At 43.8% G+C, this 16747-nt stretch overlaps 1 protein-coding gene across 4 annotated transcripts in view; it reads left to right on the forward strand.

Moving 5' to 3' along the window:
- The window catches only part of FOXP1 (forkhead box P1), a 389835-nt gene that overhangs the window by 40669 nt on the left and 332419 nt on the right, over nucleotides 1-16747 (forward strand). For all 4 annotated transcript variants that reach the window (XM_054837687.1, XM_054837688.1, XM_054837685.1 and 1 more), the window contains exon 2: nucleotides 5499-5645. The gene's annotated coding sequence lies outside the window, so the exon portion shown is untranslated. The remainder of the gene's footprint in view (nucleotides 1-5498; nucleotides 5646-16747) is intronic.

Genomic DNA, 16747 nt, shown 5'->3' on the forward strand with positions numbered 1-16747 from the left:
TCTGCAAATTCTGGTCTGGGAGGACAAACTTCCTTGCTTCTGCCTCGTTTTTTCTGTGTTTTCTGTAGCGATTGGGGGGGGAAGGAGGGGCAAAACAAGTTGAGTAAATTAGACAACTGTTGGAAAAAAGGGGGACATGCAAAATCAAGTGTTCTACTTGCGTAATCTGTTTAATACCAGCGAGGCACGGAGCCTTGTGGGACGTGGGAATAAAAGGAACATCTGTGCAGGCCACATGCCATGCTCCGGAGGAGCCCTCTGTCCCAAGCAGCTCGGCTCTATTTGCAAATAAAAGCTCCAACCAACATCAAAAAGTTGAGGTGGATCCTAGCTGAAAGGGGAGAACAAATGTTACCTTTTGGTGTAGGGAAGTTCCCCCTGCCAGCAGCCTTTGTGGTCTTTTTAAGGATGTTTTGTGCATGTGTTTCTAATGGCACTTTATTTAAAGAAAAAGAAAAAAAAGGAAGAAAGGAAAGAAAAAAGGAAGAAAGGAAAGAAAAAAAGGAAAGAAGAAAGTAAAAGGTTATTTATTTTGGAAAAATTATATTGAAAGATTTTAGGAAATTGCTGAGCATCTCAAGCTACGACCAAATTACAGGTCTATGAGCTAGAAATAAGAATAGGGACGGTAGGGATGTTTTTTGGGGGTGGGGTTTTTTGGTTGGTTTTCCCCCCACACCTGGCAATAGACATCCTGAGATCCCAAGGCTTTCCAGGCTGATCTTACTCCTCTTATTTTGCTGGTGGTGGTTGGTAAGCAGCTCCATCGTTAGGCAGGGCCCTGGGGAGCTGCAGCTGCTCCGGCCCCGCTCCCCCCGGACACTCACTGGAGAGGAGGATAAACAAGACAGCAGCGCGTTTTATTTCCACTTGCAACCTGTTAGAACGCAGTAATTCTTGCAAGGATGCATCTAGTTTGGGGCTTTGCGTTTTCTAGACAGGCTGTATTGTTTTTAACAGAGTCATGTATCGGCAAGCTGGGTAGTCTGTATCAAGAAGGCACGTATTTTTTAATATGTAAATAGGAAAGGATGGTGGTTTCATCTTTATTCCAATGTACCCAGGGTGGCAATAACGCTTTTTAAATCCCTGTGAAACAGATTGTATATGGCAAAATTAATGTCTCAACTCTCCAAGTATTTTCTCTAAAATATTTGATTTTTTGCATTTATTATGCCGCTTGTTTAAAATAGCGAACGGTATCAGTCGTGCATTCAAAGCTTAATTGGTGGAACACAGATTTATTCTAATTTAAAACAGTCACTTAAAAAACAGTTTTGTATATATGTATACATGGGCACAACTTTTCATACAGTTGTCTGTTTTGGAGCGGTCTCTTAGGCACGGATGTACAAGTTGAACCTGTTTTCTTTTGTGCAACATGGCTTTGAGAAATCATTAGTTAAAACAGTATTCTGTAGTTTGATTGCAGTCAGTAAACAGCCTAATGTGAGTGGTGCATTGAAGTTCTGCCTTTGATCAGGCTTTGAAATGTATTGTGCCAAGTAGAGTCCCAAGGTGTACATGTATCTACGTATGTATGTATAGATATGTTGGTGAAAGCTGCTTTAATAAAAATCTAGCCAAGTAAATGAATAATGTGTCTTTTTCTCCCCCTGCACCTCTTCTCCTGAACACATGGTCGTCTATCTGCTAGCTGTCAGCGTTGTCCTACTTGTTGCAGAGAGCTCACTCGTACCCAGGCAGCCCTTTGTGCGGGGTGGCATTGCCAGCCTGTGCCACCCTCACGCTGCTGGATGGCGATGCACTTGCGGTTCCTTGTGTCCCAGAATAGAATAGAATATTTTCAGTTTGAAGGGACCTACAAAGATCATCTAGTCTAACTGCCAGACCAATTCCAGGCTGACCAAAGTTAAAGCATGTTGTTAAGGGCATTGTCCAAATGCCTCTTAAACATTGCCAGGCTTGGGGCATTGACCACCTCTCTAGGAAGCCTGTTCCAGTGTTTGACCACCCTCTCGGTAAAGAAATGCTTCCTAAGGTCCAGTGTAAACCTCCCCTGGTGCGGCTTTGAACCATTCCTACGCGTCCTGTCACTGGGTACCAGGGAGAAGAGCTCAGCACCTCCCTCTCCACGTCCCCTCCTCAGGAAGCTGTAGAGAACAATGAGATTGCCCCTCAGCCTCCTCTTCTCCAAACTAGACAAACCCAAAGTCCTTAGCTGCTCCTCATAGGGCATGCCTTCCAGCCCCTTCACCAGCTTTTTTGCCCTAAACTCTTGACAACTCCTGAGTTGCATAAAGTGCTGCAGTTTTGCAGTTTGATGTATGAAATGATGCTCTCAGTTGCTTCAGAAGCCCTGGGAGCAGCTGGACCCCGGGGTGGAGCTGCACAAAGAGGGCTGGAAGCATGAGGGAGAGGTGAGGGGGGTAGGGCTGACCTCGCGCTGATGAGATGAAGTCTGTAGTGGTCTGCCAGATCATCTATGCTGCGTGCCTCTGCCTTTGAGATTTAAATAGTGAAGTATTAAAACTTGTCTTTCAAATCTGTTCAATATTACGAAGATTAATTTTTGTTGGGGGCAGATTAATAGGTTTCCTATTCTGATTAATACAGTGATAATAAAAACGTTGTGATTGCTGGAATTAATGAAGCCCAGATTCCTGTTTCAAGGTTTGATTGACTTTGTACTTCAGTTACGCTAAAGCTGCTGCATCTCATCGCCCCTTATTTAGCCTTTGGAGGATGTGTATGGGAGCAAGGCAGCGCAGGAAAAGGTCTATGTTTGAGGTCTGTGTTGGAGGTCGCATCAAAGAGTCTGTTGGGGGAGAAGTTTTTCTCAGAGTGGTCAAGGGTTTTGCTCATGTTGCAGCTTTATTAGTTTCTCTGTCTTTAACCCAGCAGGCTATTTTTGTGAAAGTTGTAGAAGAGGAGTGTCCAACTCAAATGTGTGGGCGCATCATTAAAAGCTTCAATTTGTCAATGCCAGATCGAACTCAAGTGCGTGGGTAGATCATTAAAGGCTTCAGTTTATCAGAACCAATCTATTATAAGTTCCTCTCCCTCCTCCACCCTTCCCCTCAGCAATATGTGGGGTTTCCCCAGGCTCTCCAGCATTGAAGTCCATGGAGGTGCCTGAGCTGCCTCCGTGCCCCTGGGCCACTCTGGGTTCCCCCCGGCATGGCTCAACCTGGAGCTGGCGGTGTGCTGGTGAGCCAGCTGGCTGTTAGAGACAGCTGATCAAAAGGTTTTGGAGGTCCCCAGTGGTGCAAGCCCCAGACTTAATGCCACAAGAATTTACATCTTTGGGAGTTCTCTGCTTCTGTTAATCCTAAGGGATTCAAAAGATGCCGGTGGGTCTAGGCACAGAAAGTACATGGTGATCACATAAGCCTTGTTCCCTTGGGAAACCTGGCTGAAGAAATGTTTGTGGAGTATTTTGGTGAGGTCAGTTTTTGATGGCGTAAGAAACATCCATTTTTTCAGGTGCACTGTCAGAGTTCCGGTCAGGGTGGGATGCGATGTCTTTACCTGCTCCCAACACTGTTTTTTGTTCCTTGTGTAGAAGCTCTCCCAGCTTTCAAATCTGCTTGTTGGCACAAAGATGCCAAGATACTGCTTATGCTTGAGAAGGGATGTAAAGGAGAAGAGCAGTCTGGAGGTGAGGACGGTGGTTCTGTACGCCATGGCCCTTGTCTGCTGCAGACCAAATATATTATTTAGACCAGTCATTTTGCCTCAAAAGAACATGAAATCTTTTGAGGAAACATTAGGCAAAATGAGCCTCAATTCCTCATCTTCTAAACGGGGCTAATGATACCTTCCTGCTCTACAGACGTATCATGGATAAAGATTACTAAGCAGTTGAATACTGGGGGGGGCAGCAGGTCAGCTGGAGAAATCTCGCCCCAACATGTGTAGATGCAGCTTTCTGCTCGGCTACATACCCGTCTGCATATCTGTCATCAAGTGCAGCAATAAAGCGAGCCTCGGATGTGTGTTTCTGACACTGCTCAGTTGCTTCTCTCAAGTGCTCTGCTCCTCATGAATAAAATACAACTGATGCAAGATGCAGGTCACTTTTGGTTTGCAGGTATTTCAGAGTCTCTGAAAAAGAAGTCATGTTTAGCATAAATGCTGTTTAAAAACCCCTTTTGGATCTATTTTTATTGTGTAGCAGAGTTTTATAATAGGGTCGCATAATCCCTATATTTAGCTTTCTGAACTCTTGTGATCTTTGAGCTGTTGCATTGCATTCAGCAAAAAATGGGAGAAAGCCCCAAGGCCAGAGAAGTACCTGGTTTTTGTCTTAGGAAATTTCATGCAGTTGTTGCTAGGACAGAAACTTCCAGGTGTTCCTCAGGAAGACTGCAGTGGGCTGCCAAAATATTTAACTCCACGAGGTTAATTTGAAGGTGGCCATTCGTGCCATTGCCAAAGCGCTGGTAGATGTGGAAAGGCTGGGAGCAGCCACTGCCTTGGGGATGCTACGGAGGGAGAGGGTTGGGGAATGGAGTCAGAAGGACCACACATGATTTTTGCTTTCATATTTTTTCCTACCCCAGTCCCTCTGGACATTTTCATCTGTTGTAAAGTTTGTTTTCTCCTCTGGGGTTTATAGCTGCAGGTCGCTGTCGCGTAGTGGTCCAGGGAGCAGAGGCTCTCCTGGGAGTTGTTGCATCTGTTAGGGCAGCGAGTGCCCTGCTCCAATTTGGGCAGGCACTGGAGCTGCTGTTTAAATCCCCTGGGGTTTCCTGGGTGCGATGGTTGTGCACCACAGCCCCGGCAACACCTCTGTTCCTATTTCTGAATATGAGTTTTTACTCAGTGTGGATACTTGGCCAGTGAAGAAATTATATCTTTTATTTTAAAATACCTTTATTAGTAAAATGGATGTTTCATTTGTGCAGTGAGCAGCTTCCTCTGAGCTAAGCTTAAACTCAATCTGTGTTACTAATAGCTGAGGAAAAAAACATACTAATTGGTATTTCTTAACTGATGTTTGCAAATTTTGCCTTTTCACTCTGAACATCAAATAGTTTTTATATGTGTTTTTCCTTATCTTGGAGGAAAGACTATTGCTAACAAGAGATTCTACATTTTGTTAAGGTTTTATCAGGATGCAGTGAGTGGAGGCAGAGTGTAAATATTTCAGAAATTCAAAGACTGTTATATTTTGATAATGCAAAGTAGGTTAAAGTATCTGGATTTTGTGCACAGTGCAGTGTTTTTGAGCAGAATATGGATTTGGATGGTGACACATTTTGGTATTTAGAAGGAACATAAGCTTGCCTGTCGGAGGAGCACGTTGCAAATGTGAAATAAGTGTGTCTTTGAAAACCTTGCTTAGTATTGTGAGTTTCGTTTTTATTTAAAGCCAAATAAAGTCTGCTGTGTGATAATGTTCGATACGCAGAAATACTCCTGTAACGCTCCCCCCACCTCCAGCCTTTATAACCATCTTTTATTTTCAAAGGAAAATGGTAGCCTTTGATATGATTCTGAGTGAAGTTTTAAAACATGTTTTTGTCTTTCAGTCTCCTGAGAACATTTTTTCTGAGTGACTCCGGCCTCCAGACACATTTGCCATGATAAGGGTTTCGATGATCCTATGATTCTATGATCCTTTCCCATATTTGCCCTGAGTCATGAGAGGATATGTGTGATGCCTGCAAGTAAAACTGGTGAGTCGTCAAAGCCGAGTTTGCAGTAACTCTCACTTATCCTTTCTTACAATCTCTCTTTCCCTCACCCTTTTCTCCCCTTTTTAATATGGTGGGCTTTTGGGTTTCTTTTTTTTTTTTTTTTTGCCTTGTATTGTTTGTGCTTAAAAGCAAGTGACCACTATTCTTTTTAAAAAAATAATAAAAAAAATACCTTGATTGTAATGAAATAGCAGTGATACCAAATATTATCAATACAGAAAAAATACTCTCTCCCTTTCTTCTCTCCATCCCCTCAAATCCTATGAGCTATGAGGTCTTTGGTGCTGAAACTGGAGTTCAGTGATGCAGGCGAATCCACTGCCAAGAAGTGAAGCCTTGCAGATCGACAGGGTCTAAACATGCTTATGTGGGCAATTCATGTCGTGATTAAATATGAATATGGAGAGGTCTCCTCTCCATCATGTGTCAGATGATGGACTCTCAAAGGAACCATTGCCAACAAATAATTAGCTCCACTGTTTGCTGCACTTGCATCCCAGTGACAAAATGGTGTCACTGGTACACAGGAGAGCTGTCTCGTCGCACGCGCTTGCCCGGTTCAGCGTGGCATTGGTGCTACGACGCCTGGCCTGGAGGAACGCTGGGACAGAGCATTTAATAGCCAATTCTGGCCAGGGTGCACTTGGTCAAGCTTGAAAAGAGGGTGGTGTGGGGCGACCCCTTCTCTGTTAACTGGCAGTTGCCATTTCCCTGTGGCATTAGCCATCCGAGAAGCCTGTTGGTCCCCTTTTGTGCCAAATGAGTGGTGGCTGTGCCTTCCCCAGCTGTCCCTGTCCCCCAGCAGCCTGGCACAGGGAGCCTTCCTGTGCCCTCTCCTCTTACCTGCCTGCTGTGATCGCCTCTCTTATTTAGTAACTGGGGCGAGAGGAGGGGCAATATTTCTTCATTAATCAGAAGACTAAGAGGTTGGGAAAACCATAACCATCTGATTTTACAGGAAAATTGGAAGGTCTATGTAAGAAATCTTTCAAAACTAGGAAATCTGCATAGTTAAATTGTGTAGGAAATGGGAGCACAAATTGTTTTTTAAAAGAAATTCAGGTTTCTATTATATATTTAATATCCCTCTGTGTGAATTTCAATTCAAAGATTATAAAACCCAAGAATTCACACATCAGTGAATTGTGATTTTCTTTTTTTTGTTAAAGTTTCCATTTTTTCTTTTTTTTCCAGAGGTAGCATAATTACCATGTCATTTAGCAAAGATTATAATAGCTGTTCAGTTTTTACCGACTGGTGTAGTAAACAGTTGAATAAACCCATATGGCAGCTCAAAGTGTGCACGCAGGAGAGAGATTCTTACCGTTTCCTTCATGTCTGAGTTACCAACCTCACTGATATGACTGAGATCCCCAGACAGGGACCAATTTCAGACTTCTCCAGTGATGCAAAAATTTCTCACCACTCTGTCACATATGAATCAATTGATTTTAATCACAGTGGTTAGCTAATTAATTATTTCTTTGTGCCTATGAAGTATGCATGGAAAACTTGGGGTTATGTGCAAGGTACATGCCTCTATTTAAAGCAGTCTGTGCATTTGCTTAATACTTCTTTAATAACTGTAAATAATGCCTGGAGTCCCAAATCTTACTATCCAAGTCACTATTAAAGACGAAGGCCCCACTAAGGCTGGCATAGGTTAAGTGTAACATCACCGGGTGTTGTGATAGCCCCGTGGCACTCCCTGTAACAGGACTGTGTGTCTGGTCTCAACGGTGGCAAATGGAAGAACCAGGGCGTTTTGAAGCATCCCCTTGACATAACAGGGTGAGTGATGGAGGTATGGAGCTGTGACCAACCGGCATCCTGAGTAAAGACAAAGTGTTCGAGTAGCGTGCCTTCTGGATAGCTTCAGTATTAAAAAATAAAAGCAACAAAAAGAAGGATTGTTAACTCTCTCCAAATGCTGGCTTGAACAAAGAAAAAGACTTGTGCTGTTCCTCTTAAAATTCACTTACTTCCAGTTATCTTAAAATTTTCATGTCACATAATAGCTTTAAAATACCTTCTGAATGCATTAGACTCTCTAGGTGCTTAGAAAACATTGCAAAATAATAATACGAAATGACCAAGCATTGAGCAGTCCCACTGGAAAGGAGCAGTTGGCCAAAACTGGTGCTTGTGTTCATCTTAACCCTGATGTACGACCAGCCCTCCACCATAATTCTATCAAGAGATGGTAAGTTGCCTAGCAATGTGCTGACTGCAGAGGGTACGTGTTGAGCTAATTCAGTTTTTGTTCTCGTTTTCCTTGAGAGTTCAGCTTAAAGGAGTGATCCTTTCTCCGGCTGCAGCAAGAGCCACTTCTCAGCGGTCTCTCTTGTTCCCCACTCGAGTGTCCCTGGTGATGTCAGGAATTCATTCACCGCCGTACGCGTTTTAGAAGTTTCCAGCTTATTGAGTAACCAAATGTGGTTTCTGCTGATTGTGTTGACTGAATGCATGGGCCCTTTCGAAGAGGCAAGAGTTTTATTTAAAGCAGAGCGTTTAGTTGTATACCATTTTATGGCAGGCAAAGGTCATCTAGGGTAAGCAGCCAGAACAGTGAATTGCCTCATTGCAGCACCTAGGAAAATGAGACAGAAAGATACGGTAAAAGGTTTTAACAAATTGCTCATAGTTATAAATTTTTAAAGTCGAGGAACTGGTGCTGTGTACGTTTTTAAATTGGAGATAACCATGCTTGTACGATAAATTGAGTTAAGAACAGAACAAATCAAAATAATGGGGTGGTACTAAAAACCTGGTCGTGCAGCGAGTTGCCGGCACATCGCGCTGCCGGCGGGGCTCGGCGCTGCGCACACCAAGCTAACGCAATGTCAGAAACCTGCCGTGTCCCCGCACGGCCGGAGGCGTTGCCACCAGGCTTCGTGGTGACCTTTTCTTGCAGGGATGCCCCACTCCTGCCGCCGTCCTCTTCTCTGGTGGACAGGCTCCTGGTTACACAGATGGCTTTATCTGCCTGTGATGCATCTTGTGATAGCCAGGGAGCAAACGCCAAAGGGGTTCGTCTGCAGCTGCGGTGCAGGTCAGACGTGTGTCGGTGGGGTGGGGGGAGACGGGCAGAGCTCCGGGAGCCAAGCCTGGCCTCCCCCGGCAGAGCTCCACAGCAGGGAGGTGGCAGCAGCCCAGAGATGGCACTTCTGTCCTCGCAGGATCTGCCTTGCTCCTGTAAAGCATCCGTGGCTATGGAAAGACTTGGTTTTTTCTGAAACTTTTCTGTCCGTGGAACTTTCTTGTGGTGGGGGGGAGGAGAGAAGAAGTAATTTTAACAATTTAATATACTACATAATATGTTTTATAAGCTGGTGTGAATGCTCCTAAGTATTTTGGTCTTTTTTCATAACACAATGAACCTAATATTGGTAAAAATACAGATCTTAGCTGCCACCATAAAGAGAGGCTAGATTTAATAAACAGTTATGAATGTTGGCAGCTGCCTATCAGATTGTATAACATCGGCTATAGCACATGAAGACAGTGTCAACTTACATTTTATCTCAGAAGTATTTTCAAAGCATTTATTTTGCTTTCTCTTGAGTCCTTAACCTAATTCAAGTTATATAATTGGCGGAATATTTTTCCACACCGCTAATTGGCTGGGTGCCAGCATGGAAACCATTGTCTGACTTGATGATGATCAGGAATTAACATGACATTTGCGTGGTGGTAATGGAATACATTAGTAATGTAATTCATGACTGTAAGAAAGAGACCATCATCTCCCACCTCTGATCAGCAGGAGGGGCTGGGAGGATGATGAAATGCTCCCAGCAGGCACCTCACAGCAGTGGCTGGCCAATCTCGATGTCAAATTTAGTTTTAAATTCTTCAGACAAAGCTGTAATGCTTACCAATTAATTACTACAAATGTCAATTAAAAATCTACCAAATAATACAGTAAGATTAAATTTCAATTAAAAAAATTACATTTAACAAGGAAGATACAACATTATTTTAATGAATTCTGCTGAAGGTGACAGTTTATCTAGATATATTTATACCGCGTAGGTGGATCTAAATTCATTGGATGATGTTAACCATGTTACTCCGTGTACATACTAGTTTTGAAAATTATTTCCACTTTGGCTATGTCCTGGAGGAAATGGGGCATCAAGGGGCATTTCTCATCAGTAAGAGAAAGGGGAATTTCACACCTTCTAAGTAAAAAGAAATCTTCTCACACCTAAAACGAGGACTTTATTAGTAGACTTTTATCCTGGCCAAATTAGCGATATTTTTCATTGCTTGGTATTTATGAAACCAAATACAGAATTTTGGTGCAGTAGTAGAACAAGCCCTGACTTTGCTATGACTATAATGACTTCCTTGGGACAATTTTTCAACTGATGTATTTTATCATACAAATAACATCCGTTATTTTGATAAATCACTTAAGAGGAGAAGATTTTGCTGTGTGAAGTGTTAGTCCTGAGCAGAGCTTTTATCTGCAAGGCTTCACCCTGGCTTGGTAGAGTTTTTGAATGAGTGATTAAAATCCCTTAGTTGATACTTCAGATGCTTTAAGACGTAGGAGCAGCACAGCAGAGACGTCACGTGGCATGGCGAAGTTCTGAATTTGCATGGATCGCAAGTGTATGTACGATAAACTCTTGTAAAACACAGGCGCCTCATCGGGTGTAGAGTGTTAACGTGCAAAGTGAGTTTTGTACAGTTTTGTAGCTGGAGTTTTGCATTGCAATAACTGGTTTTATTGAACAGGGCAGTCATTACACTGCTGGAGATGGAGATGCTGGTGCTTTGGGAAGGCATGAGAGCCTGCGCTCGCCAGCGTGGCGCAGGGGCAGAGCTGGGGTGTGCAAGTGGCTATCCTCCTGGTATTAAAGCATTTGTGAGCCAAGGCCTCTAAATACGATCTGAAGAATGCTTTCTCAGCTTCCTTGATTTTTCTTTCCGTGGGCTTTTATTATGTTTTCACACCATCACGTCTAAAATAGGTAAGAGGGAAGACATAATTGAAGAAACAGATTTTATGTGTCAAGCCAGCACTGAGAAAAGTCCCTCTCAGGGACCACAGGCTCCTTTTCCTTGGCACTGCTGTATCTGGAGCCATTGAATTTCAGCAGGTTTTAACTTAAAATAATAAAAAAAAATACAATGCGCACATAGAAAATCAGAAAAGCCGTACAACTACTCATGGCAAGTTAAAGTAATGATATGCTTTTTACTAGACAGGCTTTGCTGGTCCCTTGGTTGCTGTTCAGCCTTTGTCCATCGGTGGGTGAATGCAACAAGCGTGGTCGCTGTCTCACTGCTGCTATTCAGATACCTTTGGGTATTGGTAACAGCTTTACAGGATCATTCCTGCTTCATGCTATTATCTGATAAATCTATCGTCAGCAGGAGATGGGAGACAGCCTTTTTTTCCATAAGGGCCTCAGGAAATGGATGCTGTGGAAGTGTAAGAGCAGCTGAAACATTTTCTCACCAGTCCTCACAGACAGCAAGGTGATGGAGAGAAAGGTAAAGCAAGGCAGACTCATTTCCTCACCAGCAGCCAGAAAGCTTTAAAGAAGGAGGCAGGGAGGGAAGAGTGGGAGTACATAACATCTTTCTACAGGAGATAATGACGTGAGGAGGTTGTGGGTTTGGGGCACCCACTGGTCAGACAATTAGGTGGCAGCTGGAGCTGCTGCTCTTAAAAACCCATCTTCCCAGGGGCTTTCAGCTCTACACAGGACCAGTCATTTTCGGATTTGAGCCCTGGGATGAAGCTCTTGCCCTGGTTGTTGTTTGAGAAGTGGTGTATGTGGTACGGCAGGAACTGAGCACCTTCTGTATCCCAGGTTCTGCTGCGTTGAGGTGTCCCGTGTGGAGCTTGTGCCCATCCCAGGCACTCGTGGTGTCTGGTCTCCTTGTTGGGGTGTCCCACGTGAAGCTTGTGCCCATCCCGAGCACTCGACGTGGTGTCCGATCTCCTCCTGAGTTCTTACAGGTGACTATTTCTGCCTTTGGTAGGGAAATGCTTTTCGCTTTCTGTAAGAGTTGGCCAAACATCTTGAAGGAAGAGTGTCTTTGACTTTGGGGGAAATATTTATCTCTCTTTGGGTTGGCTTCTTTTTGTTTTTCCCTTAGTATAGGGTTATGTCAGTTCTATTACATTGAAGGAACACTGAGCTGGGGGAGGAAACTTGAATAAGCTGGCCTCGTATTGCCAGTTTATTCCCAGCTTTCATCCACTGATTTACATCCCATCTGAAGTAAAAATACCCAGACTTCAGTAGTTTGTTTACCTTTGCTTATATCACTCCGGGGTGACCCGAGGAGATGTAGAAACTGTTTTCACTCTGACATTTGCATGAGCCGTGAGGTAGGGTGAGAGGAGACAGACGCTGCGCAAAGTGAAAAGGCAACAGGGTTTATTAAATCTTTGTCGTACCATGGTTTATAATATTTAGACAAAAGCAAACATCTCCAGGGAGGGCTTGTGAAATGAGAGACTGGAGAAAGCTCTCTGAGCTGATGGCAGATCCTGTCCTCTTCGGGCAGTCGTGGGATGGTGGGATGCTGGCTGCAGGGAGGGGGCTGCGAGGGACATCGCGTGGAGCGTGCGTACAGAGGGCCCTGAAGAGCTGCTTCGGGAGGAGGATGTGGACTTAAAGTACTTGCGTAGGACAAAGTCATTATATTGTCATCGTGATAATGCCTCTGGGGAAAATAGCCTGAAATACTCTTTGTCTTCATTAATACTCCTTCCCAGCAGAGCCTTAAGAGATCATTCTCGCTTTCAGATATACAAGGAAACCAAATACAGAGTTGTTTGTCATGAAAATCCCATTTATATACAGCGGCTGTAAAATCCCAGATGCTGAGGATAGAGGGAGGCTGCTCTGTCATCAGCCAGTTGAAGGGAGAGTTGACTATAAAACCGAGCTGTAATTCCCTCTTGACAGGGGTGTGGTGGTTGTGTCTTCAAACAACTTCAAGAGTCTGCCGTGCCAAGCCTTTATGGATTTTGCTCTCACAAGCTAGGTAATAGATAAGTTTGAGCAAGGAGAGATATATATATATGAAAGGAAGACCTTTGCTCTAGGAAAATATTTATCATTGCTTTTTACAGCACGGTTCAGGACTGTAGTGCAGAGCATCTGAAGCATTTGGGGTCCTTTTGTTGCAAAGGAGGTGCCGCGGGACTGGGGCTGCTCTTGACGTCTCGCAAGCATTCATTATCCCCTTGACTCCGGGGCAGCAGGATGTGAGCCTCACAGAAAGACAGATGGTGTTTGGGGGCTTGATGCTTATTGTTTTCAGCAGAGCTCTACTGGAACCAATAAAGTTGCTGCCACCGCTGCTTGGAGCAAAAGTGACTACAGCTGAACAAGAGAGAGAGAAAATTATCAATTAAAAAAGCCAACGCCAAGCCCATTATTTTACTCTTGAAAAAACATCTTGCTTCCCAGTCTCTTCTTTTCCCACATGGAGTGAATCTTTGGGATATTAATGTTCTGCTGTCATGTTTGTTTAACATATTTTTTTGACAATGCCTTTTTAGGGTCAAAGCCTGAAGTTTTTCTCCATGTGTTTCAGCTAGGCAAAACTCCCAGTGTCTCAATGGGGCCTCTTCCAAACTAAGCGAAGACTAATTCTTCTCAACTTAATTGGGAATTTCATCTGAATAAACAGAGAAAAGGTCCAGGATTTGTTTTTTTAAAATACCATAAAGTGGTGTCCTGCTGAACAGCTAAGTCGCTGTGGGCGGGCTGGCTCTCGGCTGTGAATTTGGTGGGCAGAGCCCTCTGCGATGGCTCGGTGCTCACCTGATGCCCTGGACCACCATGACCCCATGCTCCCTGGCCTTCCAGCCCAACTCTGCGGCATCCCTTGCTTTGCCCGGACCAATGCAGGCACTTGAGTATGGCTCAGTGAACTAAAGACGGTGTCATTTTTGGAGATTTGGCCTTAACCTGAAATTTCCATGTTTTTGTGGGTTTAAGTCAAACCTTAATACTACTTCAGCGTAATGTTTTCGTGGTTTAATGTTCTTACAGTTTTTTACAGTGTTTCTTTTAAATTCTGTCACTGAAGTCTATGAGAGTTGACAAGTGTAAATATGTAGTGAGACAATTTCAAAAGTGTATTATTTACTGATCGACCATAAAGGCTCCAAAGGAGCCATTATACTCAATCATATCATGTCACTCTGTGGCACTTATTATGATGGTAATATGGATATGCATATTATTTTTTTTAAAGCATGAGAAGCGTTATTGTGCATGTGTAAAAGCTGTTTTTAATTGTCAGTAATGCTCTGAGCTTTTTTTTAATATCGAGAAATTAAACCACCTATGGCTACCAGCCTGCAAAATGCAGGAGCAAAAATCTGTGTCTATAGGAGGATGGAAAAAGCCACGCTTGATGTTTACAGCAATGTGACTATACATCTCCTTAATATGGCTCTTTTATACCTTTATTAGATCCGAGGGCAACCTAGAACCCTAACCTGAGAGCTTGGCAGGTAAAAGCTTTCCATTTTATCTCTGCAGCTTTCATCTGCTCCTGTAAGCTCTTTCCCTGACTTCCTAATTGTGTTTGCGACATTAGCAAATGGCTGGTCTGAAAATACCATGCAGTGCAAGTCATGTTAATTCAGCAATCTTTTTTTTTTAAGGTGTCACAGAAGATGTCTTTTTGTAGCGCTGAGGTGGAGAAAGAAGGAGAGAAGGCAGAATGAGAACATTGAACCATGTAAAATAAAAGAAAGAGACAAGTAGAGAGCTGGGAGTGCTAAATAAGCTTCAGCCTTTCGGTAGAGCTGGTTTCAGTAGAGAAAGAGGTAAGAGAATGTAAGCGGTAGCTTGCTTGCTAGAAAATGTCTTTTGTGGAGAAGATGGGAGGAGAGTTTGAGTTTTAATGACTAGAGGTGAGGAACTAAGGTGCGAATCTGGCATGGGGTACAGCAGATCGATTGTGGAGCAATAATTAGAGAGAGGAGGAGGAATCAGAAGTGTTTCTTAACTTAGAAACGAGGATGTGACTGGCTGCTGGCTGTTGCTACTCAGAGGTAGGTAAAGAAGAAAGGAATCTGTTGAGCAAAGTCCTCACCGCAGAAGACACAACCAAGGTGAAATCCAGTTTGTGGTTCTCGAAGAGAGATGTGGAAGAGGAAAACTCAACGTTGAGAAAGAGCTCTCCACCACTCGACAGGGCAGGGATACATCTGTGGGAGCTGCAGGGCTGGTCTGGGGGCTGAGTCCTCCCTGCGTGTGTCAGTGGGAGAGGTTCTCCCTGGCGTGGAGCTTGGGCAGAGAAAGCAAAAGGGTCATTGCTGTTTGTGGTTTTATTTTGCTTGCAGAGCGTTGAAGCAGAGGAGTGCTTTGTCTTTTCTGTTCAGACTTTAGGACTACTTCTGCTTTGTTGCTCTGTTATCAGAGGAGTTATTTACCCTGCTCTGAATGAAATTGGGCTAATTACCAAATTACAGTTTCCCCCCCTTATTCTAAAGAACCTTCTGTTGAAAATGCATTTTGCTTTAAATACGGAAGATTTAACCATAAGATGCTAGAATGAGCCAATTTTGAGTAGTTGAAGAGTGGAAGGACACATAGATGTAATTTTGCAGATTCTGAACTGATAACGGTCAGATGTGCTTGCAGGAGTTTTTAAATGAATAAAAGTAACAAGTGTTTTTTAGCCAATTCTGCATTAATTCTAACTTGTCTCTCTCTGAAATTGTATTAAACCAATTTGTCCTCTTTTGAAATACTGAACAAGAAGCATAAAAGCAACTAAATGTGCTCTTACTATTTCTGTCCTTGACCTACATAAACAACTGTGTATTCAGGCTCGGGATTGAGTCTTGTATTTGTGAAAAGGTTAGGGCAAGTTAAGCGTAATTATTTCTTTTGAGATTCTTCCTCCTTAGAAAAGTTACTTGCTGAAGTCTCGTCACCCAAAATATGAAATATCGGTGCTATTTCTGCTGGGATAATTAGTTTAATATTCCAAATACATTGTATAACTGCTCATTTGTATAAGAGGATGGGATTTATGAAGCTACAGTGCATTTGTACACACACACGCACTAGCACACAACACTTGTTGATGATTCAGAGAAGGAGTAGAGTAATTCAGCTCTTGGACTGCCTCACGTGTGATTGGCTTCCTTTCTGGGGGACTTATTTTAGGGAAAAATCAATGTCAACTGAAAAACATTCCATTCTGAAAAGACAAAAATTCCCCTACTTGTGAAAATGTGTCTTGGCAGCTGATTTAACTTATGATACAAGATTTAACACTTTTCACTAAACATGAATATTTACCATGGCAACAGCTACGTTACGGGCCACATGTTGGAGACTTGCATGTTGTTGCAGAAACTTGTAGCTCGCCACATTTAGCCGAGTCCTTGTTTCCACCGGCAGAAGGAGCCCACTCCTACAGCTGTTCCGGGCATGGACCTCCCGGCGGGGTCGGTGGCATCCTGTGTGCCTCCAGCAAGGTACAGCTAATTGCTCCGTCAGGCATTTGCTGGTGATCGGCGCTGCGGTGCTACATATAGACAAAACACTTGACGACGGAATAATCCGATAAAAAGCATGCATTTGCCTCCGATTTGCCTTTCCAGTGGCAGGGTGGGGCGAGCTTTCTAAAAGTCTCACTTCTCCAGACTCTTTTCCCCCCCTGCATCCCTCCCCATCGCCCCCGGACGTAGGCAGATCAAACCCATTTTGCTACGTGCGGTAACAGGTCTGCTGTGTCCTCTGGCCGGTTTGCCCTCCGCCGTGCCCCCCTGCTACTGTCTCAACTCCTTGTCACCTTTCATTTGCGGTGTAGCGGCTTTTCAGGCGACGTTAATTGAATCATGCTCATCAGGGACTTAATAAAAGCGTGACGGCCAGGACGGAGCCCTGGCAGATGGCAAGCCCCGGTTGACAAGCGGGATGCGTGGCTGGGGCTGTGCTGGTGCACCGGTGGCGATGGGCTGGCTCTTCTGCAGGGGCAGAAAGTTCGTGGCTTTGGAGTTGTGAGGAGAGCAAGCCAATGTGAGCGAAGTAAAAGGTGGCTTCAGATGACCTGGGCTGCAGTTAAGTGGTTTT

Source organism: Grus americana, chromosome 11 (genome assembly GCF_028858705.1).
Source record: "Grus americana isolate bGruAme1 chromosome 11, bGruAme1.mat, whole genome shotgun sequence".
NCBI classification, from domain to species: Eukaryota; Metazoa; Chordata; class Aves; order Gruiformes; family Gruidae; genus Grus; species Grus americana.